Source organism: Simochromis diagramma, unplaced genomic scaffold, assembly GCF_900408965.1.
Source record: "Simochromis diagramma unplaced genomic scaffold, fSimDia1.1 OVJJ01000766.1, whole genome shotgun sequence".
Taxonomy (NCBI): Eukaryota; Metazoa; Chordata; class Actinopteri; order Cichliformes; family Cichlidae; genus Simochromis; species Simochromis diagramma.
The window spans coordinates 328586-345810 of record NW_024386828.1 but is presented as its reverse complement, the minus strand read 5'-3'; positions in this window follow the sequence as shown (position 1 = coordinate 345810).

The window sequence follows — 17225 nt, the reverse complement described above, 5'->3', positions numbered from 1 at the left end:
GAGTACTGGTTTGGCTGGGGTATCACAAGGATGAGCAGCTTGTGGGCGCTTTTCGGGTTGAGGATGAGTCGCCAACTCCCAGTCCTACGGCCAGTTTCTGGAAGACACCTCTTCAAGCAGTGGTAAGGAAGAAGTCTGCAGGAACAATGCCCATCAAACGCGTCCAAGTACTCCCACAGCGTGGCTGGCAAGAAAAGGTATAAAAGAAGAAAAACAATGACATGGGCTCCTTGTTCACTCTGATCTGACCCCATTGAGAACTGTGGTCCATCATCAAATGTGAGATTTACAAGGAGGGAAAACAGTGATGCTCTGAAACAGTGTCTGGGAGGGCTGTGGTTGCTGCTGCACGCAATGTTGATGGTGAACAGATCAAAACCACTGACAGAATCCATGGATGGCAGGCTTTGAGTGTCCTTGCAAAGAAAGGTGGCTATATTGGTCGCTGATTTGTTTTTGTTTTGTTTTTGAATGTCAGAAATGTATATTTGTGAATGTGGAGATGTTATATTGGTTCACTTGGTAAAATAAATAATTGAAATGGGTATATATTTGTTTTTTGTAAGTTGCCTAATAATTATGCACAGTAATAGTCACCTGCACACACAGATATCCCCCTAAAACTAGCTAAAACTAAAAACAAACTAAAACTACTTCCAAAAACATTCAGCTTTGATATCAATGAGTTTTTTGGGTTCATTGAGAACATGGTTGTTGTTCAATAATAAAATTCCTCAAAAATACAACTTGCCTAATAATTCTGCACTCCCTATAGAAGGAAATTGGAGTTTTGATTTATTTCTTCAGTCTGTTTCATTGTTACACTGTTAAAGACTGACACTCAGCTCTGAAAGGTTTACACCTGGATTTGTTTTACTGACCAGCAGGGGGAGACTCCTTTATCTTGAAAAACAGACCAGATTATATTGAAGTCTATGACAGAATGACCCTCGATCTCACTATGACCTCATTATAAACTTTCCAGGTGACTTCATGATCTCCAGGTGCTGCTATATAAAATTTTTGACATTTATAATTGTTTATTTTGCAAATTATGGGCTCTAGAATCAAAATAAGTCAATAAAGTCAGGATGCTTTAGGTCTGCTTCTAATTCCTCACATCCAACCTCTTTAAATCCAAGTCAGCTTCAAACTCTCATATAAACATATATATATCATCCCACATCCATCTTTTATCCTGTGACTGTGGCTGTATCCCAATTCAGGGTCTGCAGCCTTAAAGTTATGGAGTGCCAGGACTGCCATAATGCATTAATTAAATACACCATTAAATAATTAATTAAATGTGGCAATAATTAATTAAAATTGGAATTAATTAATTTTAAATAAATAGTTAGTTAGTATTAATTAAGATTATTGAATTTCAACATTTTTAATTATAATGATAATATAAGTATAAATATATACATATGTATTAAACGTAAATAGTATAACTATATTATTCATATATGTATTTAGTTGTTTAGATTAATGATATTTTTATTATATTTATGATTTAATTAAATTATTTATTACGGATATATATCACGAGTTAAGGAACAATAGTTTTACTGCTAATCTCAATTAATCATACTCTATTACTTCATACAACTATCTTCTTTAATCTCGTTATGATCTATATTCTTTCTTAATTTACGTTAGTCGACTTGCGTTCTACTTATCATAGCTTATCTTCCTTAATGACAATTCTTATGTAATTTCTATCCCTTCTCTCAATACTTTCCCATCCTCTGTATCTATACTCCGTTTAACTACCTCAACGCTTCTGTCCATTTCTTCTCAGATCATTTTTCATCTATTATAATCCCTCTCGCTCTCTGGCTCTTACACTACTATTAGTTTCCTGTGTTGCCTTTCTTTTCTTCGCCTCTCTATTCTCCTTTCTGCCCCTCTCGCCTCGTCTATTCCCTGTCTCTGTTTTGATTCCTTTAATCCTCTTCCTTATTTTTTCTCCGCTTCTTGGCCTTCTATTCTTCTTCTGCTCTATCTCCTTACGGCTCTCTATATCTTCTTGCGCTTGTCATTATCCTTCTTCCTGCTTTCCATCTTTCCTCTCCTCTTTTTATGCTTCCGTTCATCTTAACTTGCGTTAGTCTCCTTTCCTCTTCTTGCTTTGCCTTCTTCTCCGTCTTCTCTCTTGCTTTTCTGTTTCTTCCTTGTTCTCTCTCCACTTCCTCTTCTTTCTATGCCTCCTGCTTACCTCTTCTTACTTAACACCTTTTCTATCTTCTCTGCTCCCTTTCTCGTCGTTCCCTCTATTTTCTTCTCCGGTGCTTCGCTTTTCGACTTCATTTTATCCTTCTTCCTATTTCAGCTCTTCCTTTCCTCGCTCTATTCTTCCCCTCAACCCTCTATACTCCTCATCTTCTTCTTCTCCTCTATCTCTTTCTGTCTCCTTCCTCTTTTTTTTTCTTCTGTCACCCACCCAACCCCCCCCCATCCACAACCCCACATTCTTTCGCATCTATACTTCTCTTCTCTCGCAATTTTTACTCTCCTCTTTATTGCTCCTATCTCGCAGTCTCTTCTTCTTCCTGTCTTTTTCTTGCTTCTCCTCCTTGTCCTGTCTCTCTTCTCTTGCTCCGGTTTACTTGCCCTCTCTGCGTCTTCACTCCTCTCATTCTATTTCTGCTCTTTTTCTCGCCTCTCTCTCCCCTTCTCTCTTATCTCCACCTTTCTACTCTGTCGCTCGCTTCTCGTCTCTCGATTCTTCTTCTTTTTTCTTCTATGCTCTTTCTCTTCCCGGCTTTCGCTTTCTCTATCTGCCCCCACCCAACCCCCCCCAACCACCCAAAACCCCCCCCCACCCCCCAACCACCCTTTTCTTTTTCTCATTTCTCCTTTCTTCTCATTTTCTTCTCGTCTCTTATCTCTTCGTCTTCGTCTCGCATCGTCTGTTTCAGCTCTCTTGCCTCGCTCTCTCGTGCTGTACTCTCCCTCTTCTGCTTCTTCCCTGCTCCTTCTCTTCTCTCGTTTCTTCTTATTTCTTGTCTTCTTTCTTTTTCTGGCTTCTCGCCTGATCTTCCTTCTACATCTCTGCCTCTTCTTACGTTTCCTTTCTTTTCGTCCGCTCGCCATCTTCTTTTGGCTCTCGCTCGTTGCTCCTTACTCTACTCCCCCCTCTCGTTTCGACTCTCTTCGCACCCCCCGCCCGCTCTCGCTCTTCCATCTCGTTTCAGTCTCGTCTTGACTTCTCGCTCTGGCTGGTTCTACTGTATCCCTCCTTTCTTTCTCTTCTCCTCCTTCGCTCCACCTCTCATCATTCCAAATCTATTTTCATCTATCTTCTTTCTTTTGTCTATCCGGCTTCTCATGGTCTCTCTTCTATTCTACCTCTCGTCTGCTCGCGCTTTCTTCTCTCGTCTACTAATCTTCTCTCGATTCTTTTGCCTTTTCTCTCTCTCACTTCTTTCGATTCTATTCTGTCTTCCTACCTTATTCTAGCCTGTTCTTCTCTCTCTTTCTTCCTCTTTTTTGACCTCATTCTCTTCGGTCTCTGTCCTGATCATTACTCCGTTCTTCTTTCTGGTCCTTCCCGTGGTCCTCCCCTAGCTCCCTGTACTTCTGCTCTCTTTCCATCGGCTTCTCTCGCGTCTTTCATTCGCGCTCTATCCGCCCGGTCCTGTCCTCTTACTTCCCTTTTCATCGATTCCCGCGTTTGCCTTCCCTACTTTCTTCTTATTCTCTTGTTTCTCTTCTCGTTTTGCCCTCTTCTCTCTCTCTCTTACCGTCTCGTCTTTCCTTCTAGTATGTACATCTAGTCTATCTCTCTCCATTTTTCTTCACTCTTCCTCTCCTCTCCTTTAATCGCGCCTTTCTTCTGTTTCTTCATTTCTCCTTCGCTCATCTCTGTTCTGCCTTTCCTCTTTTTCTCCTTCTCGTGTCCTTCTTTTGCTCCGCTTCTTCTCTTTTTCGTCTTTCGCTCTTTTTTTTTTTTCCCCCGGCTCTCTCTTCTCTCTTTTTCATCTCCTTCCGCTACTCGCCCTTCTTCTCTTGTTCATTCCTCTTCTCTCCCGTCTCTTTTTTCTACTCTCTCGTTCTCACGTGTCTTTCCTCTTCCGGTTGTCTCCTTACATACTTCCCATATGCGCTGTCCTGCTCCTCTATTCCGTCCTCGCTTTGCTCTCTTCTTCCTCCGATTCTTCCTCGGACGCTCTATTTTCCATTTCTTGAATCTTTATTCTCTTTTTGGCTATCGTTTCATTTCATCTGTCCTCTTTATATCCTCTCTTCTCTTTTTCGTCCCCCCATGTGGTTGTGGGTTGGTAGGGGGGGTCATCGTAGTCTGCTCGGGCTGTCCTTCTTCATTACTCTGTTCATTTTATTGCGCTTCTCTCTCTTCCTTCTCTTCTCTCTTTTTCGTCCTCTGCTTTCTACGTTGCTCCCTCTTCCTTTCCTCTCCCCCTTCTTTCTACTCTTCGCTATCCTACCTCTCTCCTAGCTTTTCTTTCATTTCGTCTTGCTCTTCCTTTGTCCTACTCCTTCGCCATTGATTTGTTCTTCATTTCTTGTTTCCATCATTTTTGTCCTTCGCGCCTCTTCTTCCTCCTGGTTCCCTCGGTTCTTCTCCCATTTCCTCTCCCTTCTTTCACTTCCTTCATCTTTGTCCTTCTTCTCTGCCTTTTTGGATCTCTCGCCTCTATCTTTCTCTGTGCTCGCCTTCGGTTCTCTTTCACTTCGGCTACTCGCTCTCCTTGCCTCCCTCTTCGTCTTCTACTTCATTCTTCCCTCTCTTTTTTCTCTTTTCCCTCCTCACTACTCTCTATCTTTTTCTCCTCCTCTGCTATTCTACTCCTTCCTCTCTCGTTCCGACTTTCCGGGTGGGTCCCATTCGTTCGCGTGCTGCCTCTTTCAAGACAGCTTCTCTTCTTTTCCTCTCCCTGCCCGCGTTCTGCCTTGCTCTTTTCGCTTGCTCGTCTGTCTCTTCGTTTTTGCTCTCCTCTTCTCTCCTGCATCTTCCTGCTCTCTCCTCCTCTTTTCTTCCTTCTTCCTTTGCTCCGGCTCCTTTTCCTTCTCTCTCATCTTCTCTGAGGTGTCCTCCGGGTCCCTCTGTCCTCCTTCTGCTCCGTTCTCACTGCTTCTCTATTCTCCTCTTAGCCTTCTCTACGTTTTGCGTTTCTCCGCGCGGCCTTCTCGTCCTCCATTGCATCCTGTTTTCGCTCCTTCTTCTGCTGCTCCTCTCCTAATTTCTCTTTTCGCTCGGCTTCCCCTCCTCTTTTCTGTCTGCGCCGATCTCTGTCCTTTCCTCTCAAGTCTACCTTTTTTTCACGCTTCGTCTCTCAGCCGTGCTCCTCCGCTCCTGGCTCCCGTCCCTCTCCTCTCGCCCGAGATCCGTTCCTCCTCCTTTTCGTCTCGCTCTCCTCCTTCTCCTCTCTTCTTCCGCGTTCTCTCCCTGTACTTCTTCTCATTCATTCTCCTCTTTCTCCTTCTCAGGCGCCCATGACTCTGATCGTATGTTTCCTGCCGTCGGTCTATCTTCTACTCTCTCCTTTCGTCGCTCACTTCGCATCTCCCCGATCTTTACGTTCATATCTTTTCATTCGACCTCCCCTGCCTCGCCCCCGTCCTTGCCTTCTTTCATCTTTTATCTCTCGGCCTCGCTCCCTCTCGTCTTTCCTCGTCGCTCATCTCTCTTCTACTTTTTCTCCTGCTCTTCTTGACTTCTTCTTCTCCCGCGTCCGCTCACCGATTCGTTACTGCTCCTCCTGGGTGTTTTACTTGTCTTGACATTTCTCGCCCTCCCCTCCTTTTTCTCTCTCTGTCTCCTCTGGCTCAGTCTCCTCTCGCTGCACTCAGCCTTCCCACTTCCGTCTCTCCGTGCCGCATCTAGTCTCTCTTCGCTCGTTTCATTTTCCTCTTGCTGCACTATCTCCTCTTCGCTCTTGGATCTCATTCTTCCTATTTCGCTTTCTTCCATTTCCTTCCTCGATTCTCTTCTCTCCTCACTGCTTCTCTGTCTCTTAGGTTTGTTCTCTCTCTCTTCGCGCTTTCGTTCTGGCGCTTCTCTCTCTCTCTCTACTCTGTTTCTTTTCGCGCTCACTCCTTACTCTCTCTTCCCACTTCTCTCCTTCTTTCTCCCCCCTCGCGCTCTCTCTGGCTCTCTCGCTCTTCTCTTTTTTATCTATTTCCTTTCCTCCCCTCGCCCTTGTTCGCCCTCTACTCTTACCGCTTAGCTTTCTCTTCTCTGTCTCTCTTTGTCTGCGTCCTCTCCTCGTTCTTCTCGTCTTCCTCTTTCTTCCGTTCTGCTCTCTCGTTCTGTTGAGTCTCGCTTCGTCCTCCTTCTCTCTAGTTTCTTTTTTCGTTTTACTTCGTCTTTCATGCTCCCTCCTTTCTCCCTTGCTCTTCTTCGGTTTCCTCTGTTTTTGTTCTTTTTCATTATACTCTGCTGTTTCTCATCGATTACTGTTCTGACTCTTCGGTCTCATTACTCGCCTCCGTGTATCGCCTTCTTTCTGCGCGTTTCGATCCTCCTTTTCTCCTCACCATCGTGTCTACACTCTCAGCGCTGTGCTTTTCTTTTTCCTCGCTCTCTCTCTCTTGTATCCTCTCGTATCGATGCCTTTCTGCTGTCCGTTCCGTCTCTTCTTTCGACCGGTCTGGTCGCCCCTCCTTCATCGACTCTCCCTCCTTTTCTCTCTCCTTCTCTCTCCGGCGTTCCCGTACATTCTTTCGTGTTCCTACATCCTTTATCGTTCTTTACATTTCTTCTCGTATTGATTCTCTATGCTTATCATCCTCTAGGTTCACTCTTTTAATTACTCTATTTTCACAAAACAAGACACAACCAGCATCTACACACCCCAAAGTAACAAAACAACCTTTCTCGCTTCCTCCGTACGATGTCCTCCCCTCCCTCTCTTACCTTTGTCTTCTCGCGCTATTCTGGCGCCTGCCTTACCCGTCGCTTCTCTCGGCTCCTTCTCTCTCGCCACCCCCCCCCCACACCTCTCTCTTCTCTCCTGCCTCTCTCTGTCTGCTCTTCTCCTCTTATCTGCTCGCTCTCTTCGCTCGTCTCGGTACCCCCCTTCCTTCTCTGCAGCTTCGGCTCTTCTCCTTCATCGTCGTCTCCTCGTCTCCTTCTGCCTTTCCTCTTGTTCTCCTCTATTTCTTCCGCTTATCCTCTTTTCTGCCGCTTCGGCTCTCTGTCCTTCATCTCCTCTTCTTCGCTCTTCCCTCTCTCGTCGTTTCTTTCGTCCTTCTTCATTTCTCTTCTTCCTCTTCCTATCCCCTTCGTTCTCCTCCTCTCTTTTTCTTCTCCCTCTCTTTTCCGTCTCTTCTCCTCTCCGCTCTTCTTCGTCTCCCTTATCATCTACTTATCTCTACTACTACCCTGGACTCTCATGCTTCCTTCGCGTAGTCTTTCGCTTTCGTCCCCCCCAACCCCCCCTCTCTTCTTTCTCTTCCTCATGTTCCGCTTTTAGGTTTGCCTTCTCCTTCTCTTTCTTCTTCTTTCCTTTCCTTCGGTTCCTGATTTTCTTCAGTCTCCTGTCTTCACTCCTCCTTGTTACTTCCTCCTGTTCGGGCCCTTGCTCCATTTTCGTACTACTAATCTCTACGCATCTCGCTTCGCCTCTTTCTGACTCCCTACCGGAGTATCTTCTTTCTCTCTTTCTCTCTACTTTTCTCGCTCTCTACCCCCCTTCGTCTCTTGTCGAGCGCTATCCTTTCTCTTTCATGATCCAATTCCGCCGTCTTTTTCTTCTCATGGCCGTCTTCTTCTCTCTTTTCTCTTCTTTTATCTCTATACTTCTCTCTTCTCTCTTCCTCTCTACTTCTTTCAATTCTTCTTCCTTTTCATCGTATTTCTTCTACTCATTCTCTCTTCAGTTCACGCCTCCTTTCTTTTTTTCGTTCGATCACACTCTTTCGATCTCCCTGCTCGTCCTCTTTCTTTCTATCTTCTTTCTTCCTCTCTCTTTCTCGTTCGGCCTCTTGCTCTTCTTTATTCCCGCGATACTCGTATCGCTTCACCTCTTGCGACTTCGTCCTCCCCTCTCTGCTTTCCCCTAACATTCTACTTTCTCGCTTCCTTCCTTGTCTTTCCTCCCGTTTTGAATCTCTCTGTTTCTTGGCTCCTCTGCCTACCACAGCTCAGTCTCTCCTCCGGCCTTCTTTCCCCGCATCGTATCTTCTCTGCGTTCCTCTCCTCTCTTCTTCCGGCTTCTCTACTTCTTCTTCTCGCCTCTCTTCTCTCTCTCTCATCTCGCCTGTCTCTTCTCTTCTTCTCGTTCTATCTATCTTCATCTGCTCTTTTTTTTACATTTCTCGTGCTCTCTTCTCTGCTCTCGTACTTCTTTACTCTCTCTTCCTCTTCTTCTGCTCCTCTCTCGATTATCATCTCTTCGGTCTACCTCTCTCTGCTCCTCTCTCTTCTCCTCCTCTTCTTTCTCTCTTACGCTCTCGTGCTCTTCTTCCTCTTCTTCTCTCGTTCTCTCTATTCTTCTTCTTTTTTCTCTCTTCGCTTTCTCTATTTTCTCTCCTTTCTCTCTCTCTGCTCTGATTTCTCTGCTCGTATTATCATACTCTTTACGCTGCCTACTCTTCTGGCTTTCTCTCTCATCTCTCATCTTCTTCTTCTTCTTCTTCAGTCTTCCTCTCTCTCTCTCTCTCTGCTATTCGTCTCTCTCTTTTTCTTGGTTCTCTCCTATACTCTATCCTCCTCTCTTCTTCTCCTCGCTTCGTTTGCTCTCTACTCTCTTCATTCCATGCTACCGTCTACTCTCATTCTGAGTCACTACTCTCTCTCTGCTCTACTCTTCTCCTTCTTCTCTCTTCGTCTTCCATCTCGATCTTCATGTTGCTATCTCCGCATCCCTATTCGCTTCTCTCTTCTCTCTTCGGTTATTTCTGTTCTCTCTCTCTCTCTCCCTTCCTCCTCTCTCTCTCTCTCTCGGCGCTCTCTCTGCTCGTTTTTCTCGCTTCTCCTTGCTCTCTGCAGCTTTGTCTTCTCCTCTCTTTTTTATCTCTCAATCTACTTCTCTTCTCTCCTCATCTTCATTCTCTCTTTCTTCTCTCTCTCTCTTTTCTCTTTTTTTCTTCTTTCTCTTCCTCTCTCTACCTCTCCTCTCTCTCTTCCTTCTCTCTCATCATTCTCTCTTTCTTTCTCGCCTCTCTCTTCGTCTCTAGCTCCTTTTCTATCTCTGCTCTCGCGGCCTTTCATCGTCTGACTGTTAACTTTTCTCGCCTACTCTTCGTTTATTTCCACTCATCCTCTGACTTATCTCTCGTCCTCTATCTCTGGCTCGCTCTATCCCGTCTCTCCTTCTCTCTCTGTCACATACCATCCTTCTTTGCTTCTCTCCTTTCCTCTCTCTTTCTACTCATCCTTCATCTTATTCTTTCATCCCTTGCTTCTCTCTCTTCTCTTCTTACTGCTCTCAGCTCATCGTCTTTCCTTCTTGCTTTCTGCTCCATTCGTACTTCTATTGCTCGGCTTCTTCTATTCTCTTATCTTTCTCTTACTCGCTGACCTCTCTTCTTCTCGTTTCTTTCCTGTTTCTCTCGTCTCTATCTCTTCTCCATTCTTCGCTCTTCCATCTCTCTCTCTCGCTCTTTCTTCATGCTATCTCTTTCTCCTGCTTATCCTGCTCGTGAGCTTGCTCTCTTTCTCTCTCTGACTTCCTCTTCTTCGCTTCCTTCTTCTTTCTCTCCTCTCTTTCTCTTTTACTCTTATCTTCCAAGTCTCTATGATTCATATCTTATTCTATTACCGTTTCTCCTTTTCTATCTCTCTCTCTCTCCTCTCTCTGTCTCACTTGACTACACTCTTGCTCTCTCTCGTAGCTCATCTCTTCTACTTCACTCTCTCTTGCTCTCTCATTTCTCTATATGCTCTGGAGTTTCTCGCCAATCTCTTCTATCCTGTCTTCTCTCTCTCTCTTGGCATTCTACTCTAATTCTCCATTCCGTCCTCTCTCATTCTCCTTTCTCTCTTTCTCGCTCATCCCTTACTCTCTACTGCTTCTCTTCAGCTCTGTCCTCTCTTTTTTCTCTGTTCATTTCGGTCTCTGCTTTTTTCTCGGGTCTTCTTTCATTCCTTCATCTCTTTCTCTGCTTCTGCTCATTCCTTTCTGCGCTTCTTTGACTCTCTTGTCTACCGCTTCTCTGCTCTTCTCTCCTCTCATCCCTTCCCTCATCTCTCTCTTTTCTTTCGCTTGCTTTTCTCTCTTATCGTACTCTCTTCGTTGCTCTCCTGCTCACTTCTCTCGCTGCTCTCCTTCCTCTAGGCCTTAGCTCAAGCTTCTTCTTAGACGTCTCTTCTCAGCTGCCCTCTCTTTATCTTTATCATCTCGCTACTCTTCTTCTCTGCTGTCTCTTCTGTCTCGCTTCGTCTTCTCCCTTGCGTTCTTCCTTGCTCTCTTCGATATATTTTTTTCGTCTCTTTTCTCTCTCTTCATTTATGACTCATTCCTCTTCTGACTCTTCTCTTCTTCGTGTCTCTCTTTCTCTCAGCTCTTTCTTTTTCTCATGCTCTATTCAGTCCTCTCGCTCTGTCTCACTCTCTTCGCGCTTTTTCTCCTCTCTCGACTCGTACTCTCTTTACTCTCTCTTCGTATCTCTCTCTCTTCCTCTCTTCTTCTCTAGCTCTCTCGCTCTTCGGGTTCTATATATTTCTCAGTTCTCCTTTCTTCTTCTCTTCTTTTCTGCCGCTGCTTCTCTTTCTCTCTCGCTCTTCGCTGCCTCTTCTTCTTTTCATACTTCTCCTTCTCTGCACTCCTTTTTTCTCTACCTCTCTCGTCGTCTCGTCTCTCGCCCTTATCTCATCTCCAGCTCTCGTGGTCTCTGCTTTCGTCGCTGACGCTCTCTCTTGTCTCTTCTCTTTTCTCTTAGCTTTCTTTCTTCTTCTGCTCTATCTCTCGTCTTCTCTTCGCTCTCCTCTCTCTCTTCTCTCTCTCTGCTCTTCTGCTCTCCTCCTTTCTCGCTCTCCTCTTTTCCTCTTCCTTTTCCTCGCTCTTTCTTTCTTCTTTCTCTACTTTCTATCTCTTTCCTCTCGCTCTGTTCCTTGCTCTTTCTCACTGCTTAGTCTCTTCTCTTTCATATGCCTGCCTCTCTTCTCTCTTCTTCTCGTCTCGTTCGTTTTTTTCCTCGCCCTATTCTTCCTTCTCTTCTTCTCTCGTTCTATCTTCCTTCTCATCGTACCCTCTTTGCTTCTCTCACCTCGTCTCTTGCGGCTTGCTCCTTCTCTCTTCTTTATCGCCTCTTGTCTCTCGCTGCGTTCGCTCGCTCCCTCGGTCTTCTTCTCCGGCTCTTTTCTCTTCGTACGCTTCTGACTTCGTCTCTTCGTCTCTCCTTGCTCTCTCTCTTATTCTCCTTCTTCTTCTTCATCGCCCTCTCTCTTTGCTCTTCCTGTTTTTCATCCTTTTGTCACCTTTGCTCTCTCGTTCTGCTCCGCTCTCCTCTTCTCTCTCGTCTCTAAGTCTCTCTGTTCTCTTTCGCTGTCTTCCTACTCTGGTCTCTCTCATCTTCGCTCTGCCGTTATTTCTCTCTCTTCCTCCGTCCTACCTCTTTTCTCTTCTCCTACTCGTCTGCTCTCGTCAGGTTCCTCTCTTCTCTACCTCTTAATTCATCATTACACTCTCTCTCTCTTCTCTCTCTGTGCTCTTTCTCTTTTCTGCTCTCCTCTCTCTCGTTGCGCTCTCTTCTTATCGCTCTCTTTTCTGTCTGCTCTTTTCCTCCTACTCTCATCTCTTCAGGACTCTCTCGTGCTCTCCGTCTCTTTACGCTGCTACGGTATCTCGTATTCTGCCATCTCTTCTCTCTCGTCCTCTCTTCTTCTCGCTTCTTCTCCTCCTCTCCCCTCTTCTCATTCTCGTCTACTCTTTCTCTCTCTTGCTCTCGTGCTGCTCTCCTTACTGCCGTCTTTCTCTCTTCTCTTCTTTCTCTCTATTTTATCTCTTCTTCTACGTCTCTCTTTTTTGCTTCTCGTCGTCTCCTCTCCTACTCTGCTCTCGTTCTCTTCATCTCTCTCGCTTGCTTTCTCTTATCCTTTATTCTCTTCTGCTCTCCTCTCCTTCTGCGCAATTCGGCTCTCGGTCCATTTCGGCTTCTCTCTCTCTTTTCTGTTCTTTTACTTTCTTCTCCTCTTCTCTGTCTTTTGAGCTGTTTCTCGTCTTTCGTCCTTCCTTTTCTCCTCTCTCTCTGCTATGTTCTCTTCTACTTTCTCTGCTTCCTCCTTCTCTCCTCTCTACATCTCTCTCAGATTCTCATTCGTTCCTTTCTTTCGGTTGTTGCTCTTCCTTCCTATTTCATTGCTAGTCTACCTGCTTCTTCTCTGTTCTCTCTCTTCTTCTCTCTCTTCCCCCTCCGCATTCTACTTCGCCTTCTAACGCGTCTCTGTCTACTCTCCCGCTCCCGCCTCTTTCCTTTTTCTCTTTTTCTGTCTTCTTCTTCTCTTCTACTTGCCCCCCCCCCCCCCCCCCAACCACCCGCCCCCCCCTACGCACCCTCCCCTGTTCTTCCTCGTCTGATTTCGTTCTCTTCGTCTCCTGATTTCAGCTTTTTTTCTTTACTTCACTGTCTCTCTCTCTCTCTCTCCGCTCTTTCTCTTTCAGACTTGTCGTATTCCTTGTGGTTTATTCCCCTTATCCTGGGTCCACCCGCCTGGTCTGTTCGGTTGTTTTTTCATCCTTTCCTAAGCTGTCTATTCCCCGTCCTTGCCCCTGTTCGATCGCCGGCGACTTTCTCTCCCCCGCTTCCCCTTCGTCTCTTTTTCGGTTTTACTCCCTCTCTCCCTGCTAACAGTCACTCCCAGTCCCCCTTTGCTCCGTATCTCTACCGGAGGCCGTTATCGTTTTGGGGGCGTTGGTGTTCATTCTATTTCCGTTCGTTCGGTTCCCTTTATTTCCGCTGCGTAGGCGCCTTCTCCTTTCGTTGCCTGGTGTGCGTTCTTTCCTTTCGCGGTGTTCCCTTCTTGGTCTTCCACTGTCGTTGACCTCTGGTCTCCTCTCGTCCGCCACTTTTTGTCGTTCCGGGATTTCTGTGTTCGTCCTGTGGTCCATCTCTTTTCCCGTCCCCTTTATTTCGGGTTGTCGCGTTTGGTCTGGTTATTTCCTGACTTCTTATTTTCTCTCTTCTTCGTGTTTTTTGCTCCTCTCCTCCTTTACTCGGTCTAGGGGTTTTCGGTGCCTGTACTCCTCCATACGGTTTTGTCTTCTTTCCCGCTTCTCTTCTTACCGTTCCCTCTGTTTCGTCTTGCTCCCTTTTTCTGTGGTCTTTAAGCGGTCCTTGCCCTCCATTTCCTTTTTCTCTATTGAATGCCGTCCTTTCTATCAACCCACACCCCGGCAGGTTTCGCCCCTCACTACGTGCCACCGTCTAGTACCTCTTTGAGTCAGCCTGGCTCCCTCTGCCCTTGCTGCATCCTTATCTATCCCGTCCCTCTTTTCAGTCCACTTGCCAACCTCTCGTTTCGTGGCCCCCGCCTCTCCCTGCTTTTTCTGTCCCTTCTGTTTTCCTTCTCATTCTGCTCTCACCCCCCGTTCTCTGGATTTTATTTATTCCTCCTTTGAGCTACTTCTACTCCCAGTGTGTCTGGGCTCCTCCGCATCTCTCTGCTTGTGTTCTCCTCGACCCGTTATTAGTTCGTCCTTTTTTCCTCCTCCCACTAAATGCCGCGCGCCCGGGCGTCTCCGCTATCGTGTTCTCTCGGTTCTTGATCTCTCCGTTACTGCTTCGTTTCAGCAGCCCCGGCCCGAGTCCCGCGTCTGGGTGTATCCCCTTTCGATTCTGTGTCGCTGTGATCTACACCCCTCTTCTCTCTGCTTTCAGTTCTTGCCTTTTTTCCCTTGGGTCCCCCCCCCTCTTCTTTCGCGCTCCTTGTACTACTCCCCCTCCCCTCTCACATACCAATTGTCGCCGCCTGGCTCTGGTCCCTTTGCTGTGTTGGTCCCTGTTCATCATCGTCTCATTCCCTTCCTTCTCTCCCCGACCTTTTACCCTTCCTCTTCATACCATTTTTCCCCCCTGGACGACGCCTGTGTTCTATCCCCCCGAATCCTCACCTTCGCCGTGTCTCTGCCCTTTCTTCTCAGTCCCTCGTGCTCTCTGGTTCCCATTTCTCCTCTCGCTGCTCTTTTTATCTCTCCTATGTTTTCAGTCCTCTTGATTCTCCCGGTTATGTCCCCGTCTCTTCCTGCGACCGAGTTCTGCTTGTCTTCCCTTTCTCGCTTCCTCTCCATCTCTCTTTCTTTTCCCGGTCTTTTCTTCTTCGGTTTTTATCTTTATCTTCGATGGCGCTCGCCAGTCCTGCTGTTGTGTGTATGTCCGTTTCGCTCTCTTCCCCGATATGCTCGTGCTTGTGCTCTGGTGGCCTGTCCTCTCCTGCCGCCCCCGGTCTTTATCTCTTTGACACACCTTGCTTCCTTTTTTATAGTCTGGAGCTCCATGCTTGCGGTTCTACGGTACGTCATCTCTCCTGCCTTCTCGTCCATCTACTTCCTTTACCTTCTTTTCTTACGTCCCCGCGTGTCCGTTCTCGATTACTTTCTGATCCAGTATTTTTTGTATGCTGTTCAGTCGCCCTGCGGCGGTTCGTCCTTTTCGCGTCCAAGTCCCATTCGATACCCCTCCGCGTCTCTCGATGCCCTCCGCCTGGTCGTGGGTCACCCGGGCGTCTTCCTCCTGTTCGCCTGCGGTTTTGCCTGTCCTTCACTTATCCTCGGGGCCGTCCTCCATTGCCGTTCCATTACTGCCTCGTCGCACATCCTTTTGTTTTCTCCCGTTGGTCTCAATAAAAGTGTCATATCCTTTCATAGTATTATGTGCTTTTCTCCTCAGGGCGCTTACTGTTACATTTTCCCAATAGTTCCAGTCCTTCGGTACCTTCGGATGTACCTTCTTTCCATCTCAGCCCACCCAAGCGTCAAAAAACGGGTATAAACCGGATAACACATCGAATAAGTACGAGAAGCTCTATTGTTTCACCCACAGTTGTCATTTTCTGATCCCTACGAGGCTATCTTCAGTAATAGCCCAGTTCATGTGGTCATTGAACATGGAAAGCGTATATAGATTCCGAAACAGTTTTACCCATGATCTAATCCAGAGGTGCGTAGACGTTCCGGATGTCTTCTTTAATACACCCTTGGACAAATCCATATTCTCGTTCAAGTCGGATGTGGATAAATGCTACTGGGATGGGTGACCATGCAGAGAATTACTGATTATTGGAGAGGCGAAGGTCGTCCGAACGGTTGCACCTGTTGACAGAATCCCCCCAGATGCCCCTCCGCTTGGATCATATGGTAGGCGACGACAGAATCCGCTAGATGCAGGATACGTCTACAGCAGGAATAGGGGGGGGCTATGTCATCGAAGGATAAAGGGGGTGTCCCAGCGATGAGTTGCACAAATCGCACCACAGGAAGGGGAAAATCTATCCACTCGAAAGACGGCAATCCAGGAAAGGGGTCCCGATCCAGGCCGGCGGGAAGCCATCCTGTTACCCTCCATTAGAGCTCACGTGTCCTGCCTCCGCCGGCAAGTCCGTGCGCTCTTTTCCGCGGCCCCCCTGTGTTCCTCTCCGCTTTAACAGGTCCCCCTTGTTTTCTGTGGTCGTGACTTTGGTGTTGTCTCCTGTCAGGTTCTGTGGGCTCCTTGTGCCTTTTTTTCACTTGTTGTTTTCTTCTCTGCTTGGTTGTCTCGTTCTGGGGCTGATCCTTCGTTGGCTGTCGGTTTCTCGTTTGTTGTTCCGTTCTTTCTCGTTCTGGCGTTTTCTGGTTTTCTGGGTGCCTTCGTGTTTTTCCCCCTTCTTCCTACTTTTCCCCTTCGTGGCGGTTCCTTTTTGCTTGTTGTGTTTTTCATTGAGTCCTTCTTCGTTTTTTCCTTTTCGGATTCCATCTGCCTTGTTGGGTCTTTTGTTTACGGTTCGACGGTTCCGCTGTCGTCTCTACCTCCTCTTACCTCGTGTCGCTTCCCTTCTTCTTATTTTCTTCCTCTTCTCCCCTATGTTTGTTCTTCTGTTTGGTTCGCGTCTCTTTGACTTTTGTTCCTATTGTACTGTCGTTTCTTCGTCCGGACCCGAGCTCTTTTATTTCAGGTGTCTCCGTTCTTACTCTTGCGCCCTTACAGCGACGTTTTCTTCTCTGGTGTCTTGAGTGTTCTTTCTGTCCTTGTTGTCCGTGTTTGGCCTGTGTCACTTTTTTCCCTACTTGTTGGCCTGGGTCGTTAGGCCTTTGCTGGTTTGTTGTCAACCTGTTTTACTTCTATGGTCTGTAACCAGTTTATCCATGTGTACCTCATGTCTTGTCTCTGTCGTTTCATCATCTCTATCCTTATCTTACTGCTTGTCTTTCTCCTGTCTGGGTCTTGTCGTCTTGTTCACATGGAGTTGACCGTTTCACCCCGCTGCGTCATCTCTGTTAATGCATTTTTCTTTTTCTCTGCTGTCCTTCGTCCTGGGTTCTTTCGCGCCCCGTATCTGTTTTTTCTAGACATGGCAAGCTGTTTCACAATTGATAATTCAGTTATTATTATTATTATTATTATTAATTCCATGTTTCAGTATTTTGTCCCACAGCTGGTTCAATAAAAGGATTTTCAAATGCTGAAGCTTCTCTCATCTTTTTGTTTGAGCTCATGTACACTGACCCACACTAAAATGTTTCTAGAGTAGAGATATGAATCTAAGAAATTAGAAGCAGAGAAACACAAATCTTGAGCTATATTTGTTCTCTTTCCCCCAAATCTGTTGCATGCTTCTGAGCCACTCACAAAATGCTCCTAATGAGCCTGCAAGCAGCAACGTACCATTCAGCACCCATTTGATTAAGTTTTGGTTTTTATCAGATGTGAAAAGCACTGAGTGTGTTTCAGGTAAATATGCACTTTTTTCATTTTAATTCAGGTTAGGTTATTGTCCTTCATTGCTCAAAAATTTAAAGTCACACTTTTTGATCAGAGTGTAGCCTCAAGTCATTGAAATGTCTGGGATATTGATGTGGTCGGTGCATTAGCATAGCGGGTTGTTGATGAAATGAACAACAGGAGCAGCAGAGGGACAACAATGGTTATACTTGTGGAGTCCACTCACAATTTCCCCTTGTCATCTTTTCTGACTGTTTTCGCCTAGTTTTAAATTTTGCTAGTGTCAGTGTCACTGCTGGTAACATGAGGGGATACTTAGATTCTACATAGGACACAGCTGCTGCTCATTGGCCTCATTTACTACCTGGGCCCAGTCAGCAATCACCTCTCTGAGGTCATAT